Source organism: Phalaenopsis equestris, unplaced genomic scaffold, assembly GCF_001263595.1.
Source record: "Phalaenopsis equestris unplaced genomic scaffold, ASM126359v1 Scaffold001046, whole genome shotgun sequence".
NCBI classification, from domain to species: Eukaryota; Viridiplantae; Streptophyta; class Magnoliopsida; order Asparagales; family Orchidaceae; genus Phalaenopsis; species Phalaenopsis equestris.
In genome coordinates, this window is record NW_018165485.1 from 25,749 (window position 1) to 35,607 (window position 9,859).

A 9,859-nucleotide genomic window follows, 5' to 3' on the forward strand; every position below is an offset into this window, starting at 1 on the left:
GCAGGTATAAGTCCCACCTCTTGGAGCTCCAGTTTATAGTCATAGGATAGAGTTTCCTTCCTTTGACCTTAGGGCTACCGAGGTTCTCGTGGATGATGCAATTCACGGATTGTTGACCGGGGATCTCAGGTTGTGTTGGGTCGACTACCTTCACGACCAGGTAGACTTAGGGTGCCAGTGGTTTGGGACGACGGGTCCGTGGTACCCCGACCTGACTACCTCTACCTCCTATGATCACTTTTCCTTGCCTTTTGACTACCCCTGTTGAGCCATTTCTGCTCCTTTGACTTCGTTGGTGTCACTTTGACGGCCCGATGCCGATAAGCTGCCGCCTGTTAGGGATATGACGATTTGTTATCTACCCTTACGGTCCAGATGTCCTCGGGAGGCATCTTTGCCATTTCCGCAGGTATAAGTCCCACCTCTTGGAGCTCCAGTTTATAGTCACAAAATAGAGTTTCCTTCCTTTGACCTTAGGGCTACCGATGTTCTCGTGGATGATGCAATTCACGGATTGCTGACCGGGGATCTCAGGTAGCCCTAAGGTCAAAGGAAGGAAACTCTATTTTGTGACTATAAACTGGAGCTCCAAGAGGTGGGACTTATACCTGCGGAAATGGCAAAGATGCCTCCCGAGGAAGAGTCTCCGTACTTTTCCAACCTGACTGGCCCAACATACCTCTCGTGGATGTTGTTTTCTTTTTCCGAGGTACTTCAATCCGATTTTGTTTGGATGTATACTCTTGATCCATCACACGAGAATTATCCCTATATAAGCCTTCCGTCTCTTTTTCTTTTTTGATTTGTTTGCCTATTTGTTGTAGTACGTTAGTTCACTATTCGATTCCTCTCCTCTTCGAATCATTCATTTGGTTCAAGAGGGGGATTTACTCGAATAGGGAAATTATACGACGACATACAAAAAGGCAAGCTGGCGACTCCGAGATCTAAAAAGAACCAAAAGAGAAAAACATATACCTTTTATTTAAAGCTCTCTCTTCCTCTATTTCTCATATATATATATTCCTCTAAGTTTCAGGTGGTATGCATGTTAGTCCTCTCTTCAGTGTTTGTAAACACACATAAATTGAGTAGTGTGCATGTAAATAGTTTCACTGTAATCGAGCAGTATGTATGTATGTAAATACATAGAAATAGAGTAGTACAGGCAGATAAATATACAGGAACAAATACACAAATTTGAGTGGTATATATGTAAGTATACAGGACTAAATACACAAAATTGAGTGGTATGTACGTAAATCCTATTCTTGTTCTTGCTGCAAACAGAGAGTGTTATATATATTGTCTTTTTCTTTTTGTTACAAACACACACAAATTGGGTGCTATGTATGTAAATCTTCCTCCCCCTCTCAATATCTGTCTTGTTGTAGGCGAAGAAGAAAGGAAAATAGGGCACGGGGTTACCTGACCGAAGTTCGTTGGTCGTACATTGAAGGGTTTTTGTATGGCTTTTCTAATTCCTATGAGTACTCGACTTAAGTTTAAATATGTCGGTTTTGATCGACCCAACTGAACATTGCGGATTTGAAACCACCCATATGAGACTGAAAGGAGCTAAGAAATAGTTTGAATTTCTAAGTAGTGTGGGTCGCAATATTAGTTCTCTAGGAGAGGCAAATAAGAAATCTTAAAGTTAGATCCTAGGCTCTAAGCTCTAAGGAGAGGGAGACCTAAAAAACGAGGTCAACATTTGATCCCTTCATGAATGAACATTCGATGCAGATCTCTGAACAACATTAGGACAATTTCTCTTCTGATGTTCAGGCTGTCTGCAACAGTGTAGAACTTCATCGTCTTCCCTCTAGACTCTCGTTCTCCTGAATGAAATTTTGGTATCACTTCTTCCAAACTCTTCCTCTTGTGCATGTCTTTGCTTACGAGTCTGTTGGAAATCAATCTCCACTTGTCTAGTTCTCTCCAATAGTACTAAATAGTCTTCAATCCCAAGTGGCATTATTGGTTGTCTGATTGAATCTTTCAGTCCAGAAAGAAATTTGTGACATTTCTCCTCTACACTAGGAATAAGCTGGGCTGCATATCTCGATAGCATAATAAATTCCTCTTTATATTGCATAACTGATCGATCTCTTTGCACCAACCTAATGATTTTATATTGCATTTTTCTTCTAGCCAGCAGTTGTACAAACCAATCTATGAAGGTTTTCACAAACTCGTCCCATTATACAAAGTGACTGGTTCTACCTCTGAATTTCTCTTGCATATGAGCTTGCCACCATCTTGCAGCTTCACCCTTAGAAGCAAAAGTGGCTCAGGTAACTATCTTCTCCGATAGACAAGACAACCATCTATGATTTTCTCCACTCCCAATAACTAATTTTCTGGTTCCATTCGCCCTCTTGCTCCAAAAAATAAAGGTGGTCTCATATCTTGAAAGAGCATCAAATACATATCCATTTGTGGTCCTCCACTGCTAATAGCTTGAGATTGAGAATTCCTAATCAACTGAGTCGCATCCTTTATCATATTATAGAAAGCACCAGCATTGATTGTGACATTTTGGGATACAATAGATTCTACATTCTCATCTTTGACTTCTTCCTCCGGATCATCCATAATTCTGAAATAGCAACTATATAAGTTAATTAGACTTAATCAAAATATTTAATTTCTATTATTTATAACTTGATCAAATTATCTTATTGGTTGTTTCATCAAGACTAATGTTACTTAATCTAAACCCTTCCTTTGATCTAAACCCCTGCTCTGATACCACTTTTGTCACGACCCAACCTAAAGCTTGGAGTTAACCAAGTCGGGAATGAACAGTCGAATAGTGGAAACCAATTCTCTATTATTCAAATTCTATTACTAACAATTTGATATGAAATAATAAATGAAAGAGCCGCTAAAGAAATCAATTAAAATTAACAAGTACAAATTGTACCATTCTTGTTGTTGTTCTCGTCTTTTGTATACATTTGCTCATCTTCTATTCGTCTTGTTCAAATGTTTAAAATCTAAAAATAATTTTGAAGCAACATAATGAGTTATCTAAAACCCAGGAGTAATCCCACTATTAAACTATAGTAATTCATGGAAAAGAATACAATTTGTATGCAAGTCTATAAGAAATCATATAATATTGTGGTCTTTTATATTTTAAATAGACTTTGATATACATAATTATAAATAATCATACATATATACTTATAACTAATCTGATATTTGCAAATGCATCCATCAATGATCTTTTTTCTAAATGAACATACTCAATCTTCCATAAGCATTTACTTTAACTTTACTTTTATTTTATACTATACACATATAATTGTCTCTGTGAGGATCATCATCAACAAACCTAACATAATTTTGACCAATACTGTCCCATCGGCTCCTGTCAACACAACAATTAGTGATATACACATCGTAATTTATAGGGTAGAAAAGCCCTTACCTGCCTTTGACTGATATTATCTTGTCGACACATCAGTTAGTAATGTAAACATCACAATTATCTAGAGAGATAAGATTTGGTATACTCGTCCCTAACCAATATTATATCATTGGCACAACACTTAGTGAACTAACTACCACAATTGTTTGGAATGGTAGAAAAGTTCTACGCATGCAGGTATCTTGGCGTCATCTGTTTGTACCATTAGAGGGTGAAATTCTCCTCTGAACATGCACAAACAAACATTCGTATATAGACTATTTCATTTTTCATACATACATTATTCTGAGATATCTTTATACATCTACTAACATGCATATTGACTTTGCTGTGTAATTGTTCATCATACATATCTATTATTTTATTCATATATCTATCTCATGCATATGTCTTACTTATATCATGCATATCTTTTTTTAGATTATTGTTGTCTAGTCATGTGATTATCCTTGAATTATCTTTAGATAACTCATTATATTGCTTAAATATTATTTTTAGATTTTAAACATTTGAAAAATATAAAAAATAAGAGGAGTAAATGTATACAAAATACAAGAACAACAAGAAAAAAGGTACAATTTTTACTTGTTAATTTTAATTGATTTCTTTAGTGGCTCTTTCATATATTAATTAAATATTAATTTGTTAGTAAAAGAATTAGAATAACAGAGAATTAATTTCCACCGTTCGACCGTTTGTTCCCATCTTGATTAACTCCAAGCCCCGGATAGGGTTGTGAAACTACATGTTTGGCGCTCATTGTGAGGTCTTCATCGATCATAAGAGCTTGAAGTACATGTTCACCCAAAAGGAGTTGAACTTGAGACAAAGGCAATGACTCGAGTTAATGAAAGGCTATGACTTGGAGATTCAGTATCGCTTAGGTAAGGTGAACATGATCGCAGATGCTTTAAGCAAAAAGTCCTCTACCTATGCAGCTTGGATTGCCACTCAAGGCATGAGTTAGCACATGAGATGGAGCAGCTTCAGCTTAAAAGATACTTCTAGAATGTATTAAGTGCCAGTTCATCCTACACTTATGGACCATGTACATGCAACTTAGATAATAGATGCAACTTACTACAACATAAAAAGTAACTAAATATGGGTCAAAGCCAAAGTTTAGTATCAATCAAGATGTCACTTTGAGATTTCAGGATTGTTTGTGTTCCAAATCAAGAAAGTCTTCGCTAAGAGATACTTTACGAGGCACATTTTACTTCATACTCTGCTCATTCGGGAAGTACTAAGATGTATCGAGATCTTAAGAAATTATTTTGGTGGCCAGGTACGAAAATCACTATAACTGAGTTCATAGCTAAGTGTTTGACCTATCAAGTGGTTAAAAACAAACATCAGAACCTGGTGGTCTATTGCAACCCCTTCTCATTCCAAAGTGGAAATGGGATGAGATTTTTATGGACTTCATGGTTGGTTCACTAACATGAAAGTAAGGACATGATGCTATTTGGGTTGTGGTTGATAGAGTAACTAAGTCAGCCCATTTTCTATCAATCAGGCAAACCTATTCAGTGGATAAATTAACTAAGATCTATATAGACAATATTGTTCGACTTCATGGACTTCCAACTATCATTGTATGAAATCATGATGGAAGATTTACTTCCAGGCTATGGAAACAAGTACAAGAAGCTGTGAGCATGAGATTAGACTTCAGTACTGCTTTTCATACTTAAACAGATGAACAATCAGAGTGTACCATTCATAACTTAAAAGACTTGCTAAGAGCTTGCATTTTGGACGTCAGATGTAGTTGTAAAGACTATATTCTACTGGTATATTTTCTTCATAATAGTAGCTTCTAAGCTAGTATCAACATGATGTCGTACGAAACACTTTATGACAGAAAGTGTAGGACCCCTTATGTAGATTCGTGGTCGATGAGAGGATTTTTTGGACCAAAACTAGTGTATTAAGCTACTAAGAAGGTTCATCAAATTTGAGATCGACTACATGCGGCCTAGAATCATCTGAAGAAGTACTTCAACCCAAATCACTGAGAGGTTGAATTCAAAAATTCATAGATCGTGCCTTTTTGAATGTTTCACCTATGCACAAAGTCACACAATTTAGCTAGGCCAGAAAACTTTATCCTCATTTCATTGATTATTTCGAGGTGATCGAAAAAGTCGGTAAAGTTTCATATGGTTTGGCTATTCCTCCAAGACTTGTAGGAGTACACAATGTCCTTCACATCTCTCTACTTCGACATTATGTGCATGACGACTCTCATGTTATTCGGTACAAACAATTTGTGATTTGAGTAGACCGAAGTTATGAAGAAGTGGCATACCACATCTTAGAACGTGAAGTTTGATATCTTATCCATTGATCAATTCCTTTTGTTCGAGTGCTTTGGAAGAACTAGTCAAAACGAGAAGCAATATGGGAGATTGAAGAAGAGATGATCATGAAGTACCCGTAGCTGTTTCAAAATCAAGGTATGAATTTAGGGACCAAATTCTTTTGAGGGTAGTATCCAAACACAAAAATTTTTCCTCTGAAAATTTTCCATTGCTTCTTCACTTGGCGCCTTACTGACTTCCCGATTTAGAATTGAAGATTCTTTCCTTTTCTTCTTCCCGCTCTTCTCCGCCACCTTTCTTTTTTTCCCCGCTTGATACCTCCTCCCACTGTTATTTAAAGTTAACTAGAATTCCCTCTTTATTTTAATCTCTCTCCTTCCACTCGGCTCTCCTTCCTCCCGCTTTTGTGTACCAAACCCTTGCGATACAATTGCTAGCAGTAAAGGCAATGAGATCGTATATTACAAGGACCACTGGAACTTCCTTCTTTCATCTGCTCTTACCCAAAACCATCGAGGAAGGTAACCCTCGTCTTGCTCCCTCTCGATGCACACTTTAGCTCTTGAATCCCGTAATTCCATATTTCAATAGGATTTATTTAATAGGATTTAAGGCAAACCGAAGGGAAAATGAGATTCACGGAAAATGAGATTCATGATTTAATTGAGTTTTATGTTATTATTATTAGGAATAAATGTGATGCATTTAAATCTCTTAAAATTTTATTTAGAAATCAGAAATTCTATTTTTCCCTGTCATAATAAAACCAAACCATAATACTATTTTGGTTATATTAGTTAAAATTAATTAAGTTCATAAATTTTCTTTTTTAAAAATATAGTAATAATAATAAATTAACAACAAAAATAATAGTAATAGTGCACGCTGATTAGGTTATATTTAAGTAATATAAATTTTACTGCATAATTAATTTTCTTTTCTAAATGGTGTATTATCAAACTTGTAGAAGTGTCATGATTGCCACCTCGAAATAAGTAACTACTTTTTATTAGAGGATTACTGTATACTTTCTAGTTAGGGGTGTTAGTCCTCGTTAATTATAGAGGTTCATAGCTATTTTATAGGATTTTCAGTCATGCCCTTGTTTATTCAATTTTATACTTTCTACAGGCTTTAATTATTGTTTATGATGAGATCACTATCCGTCTTAATTTATTAGTGTAAAGTTTTCTGTATATTTGAATTAATTCTGCAGTTATGATCTTTTCTTTCTGCATTTGCATGAAATTATATTCTTCATATCACAATCATGTGTAAAATATCATACTTATTACATATTATACTCTTGGAAACATTTTGGCATGCTTGTGTATGATGGTATATATGTCAATAGAACACTCTTAGATTGTGGCTAGTCGGGCTGACGAACCCTCAGAGTAACAACACTACAGGAAATTGTCGGATTTCCTTGGGTTGGTATTGACTCTCCGGATTGCAAGGCGTTTTTTAAAACTGACTATATAAATAATAACTTGAAATTGAATTATAAGAAACTTAATAAAAAATGATTGCATATCTTCGTATGATGTGCATATTTTATATTTGCTTCTCTTGTTGTCTTGCAGTATTACATATGCACATAGTGATTGTTCTTATTAGTTATCCATACGACATGTTTCGTTTCCCTTATCTTTTATGCTTTAATATATAATTGTTGTTCACTAAGTTTGTTTGTCAAACTCACTCTTTAATTTTTGCAGAACATGTTCTATTCAGCCACCAGTAGGACCGTCTCCACCAGAGCAAGCTTTTTAGTTTTAGTTTCCTTATTTTGGTATTTTTTTCCTCATGATTTATTTTAGCTATTGTGTCTTTTTTTTGGGTTAGAGTAGTTGTTCCATGCTCTCATTTTTATTTTGATTCAGCTAGTTTTCTATTTTTAGTTCAGTTGTATCGTTGAAGTTTTTAGTATTAATAAAATTTACATTTTTTTCTTTTATTTGCATGCAAGTATTTCTTTAAAAATAAAAAAAAAAGTTTATTTCATTTCATCATGCCATATGTTGTCGGGGTGCACTGCCTTCAAGACTCGGGGTGTGACAGTGTGTCTATTTTAAAAGATTATATCCACTTTAACTGACTAATTAGCTAACATAATCCATTTTATTTGACTTGATCAATTGAATGAGATGAGTAGGCAAGTTGCAAGTATAATGTTATTTATTGATGGTCAATTGATGAAATTTTACTGCATAATTAATTTTATTTTTCTAAATGGTGTATGATCAAACTTGTAGAAGTGTCATGATTGCCGCCTCGAAATAAGTAAATGCTTCTTATTAGAGGAAAAATGAATACTTTCTAGTTACGGTTTGTTAGTCCTTGTTAATTATAGAGATTCATAACTATTTTATAGGATTGTAGGTCATGTTATTGTTATTTCAATTTTATACTTTCTATAAGCTTTAATTATTGTTCATGATGAGATTACTATCCGTTTTAATTTATTAGTATAAAATTTTCTATATATTTGAATTAATCATGCAGTTATGATCTTTTTTTTTCTGCATTTGCATGAAATTATATCTTTCATATCACAAACATGTGTAAAGTATCATGCTTATTATATATTATACCCTTGGCAACATTTTGGCATGCTTGTGTATGATGGATATGGGTCAGTAGAACACTCTTAGATTGTGGCTAGTCAGGTTGACGAACCCTCAGAGTGACAAAACTACAGGGAATTGTCGGGTTTCCTTGGGTTGGTATTGACCTTCCCGATTGTAAGATGTTTTTAAAACCGACTATATAAATGATAACTTGAAATTGAATAATAAGAAACATAATGAAAAATGATTGCATATTTCCGTATGATGTGCATATTTGATGTTTACTCTTCTTATTGTCTTGCAGTATCACATATGCATATAATGATCGTTCTTATTTGTTGTTCATACTGTATGTCCCGTTTCCCTTGTCTTTTATGCTTTAATATATAGTTGTTATTTACTAATTTTGTTTGTCAAACTCACTGTTTGATTTTTGCATAACATATTTTATTCAGCCACCAATATGACCTTCTCCACCAGAGCTAGCTTTTTAGTTTTAGTTTCCTTGTTTTGATATTTTTTTCCTCAACATTTATTTTAGCTATTGTGTCTTTTTTTTGTCCGGGTTGTTGTTCCATGCTCTCATTTCTATTTTGATTCAAATATTTTTCTATTTTTAGTCCAGTTGTATTGTTGAACTTTTCAATATTAATAAAATTTACATTTTATTTATTTGCATGCAAGTAGTTCTTTGAAAATAAAAAACTGGTTTATTTTATTTTATCATGCCCTGTGTTGTCAGGGTGTACTGCCTTCTGGACTCGAGGTCTGGCATTATGTGTCTATTTTTAAAATTATATCCACTCCAACAAACGAATGCTAACATAATACATCTGTATGTTATATTTGACTTGATCAATTGAATGAGATGAGTAGGAAAAGTTGCATGTATGATGTTATTTATTGATAGTGAATTGATGATATGAGAGAATTTTGTACCAATATATGTGACCACTCAGAAAAAGCTTCCCAAATCCCTCCTTACATGGACTAAACGAGGGGTTTTCCCTTCCTGATGTAGATCAAAACTTTATTTAAACAGATTTTCCTTGACATTCATATTAAAGTTTATTTAGTCAAGGGATCTAAACCTTCCATGAGCATAATCACTCATAATTATTTACCTCTCTCACTCACAATACAGCACTTTTGATTAAAGGTGGTAGCATAATTATTTAAGCTCATACTCAATTTTTTTTTTAATTTTAATTTAATTAGATGGGCGAATATTTGAGAGATGGAGTTTAAATCAAACAAGACCTTAAGAGTTGTGCATATTGAGTATATTAATGGTCTGAGTCTATCAATGTTAGAAAGCAAATTGCCATAACATCTTAAAAAATCAGATTGGCATCTATGAGTCGACTCATCTCAAGGATCCTGGGCAGACTAATATAAAAATAAGTTGATTTTTTATTCATTGCATTGCTAACTTAAGCTAGCCCATATAACAGGCTGACATCTATTAGAATATATATATATATATTGCAATCTTAGGGTCTGTTTCGAACAACTGCAAC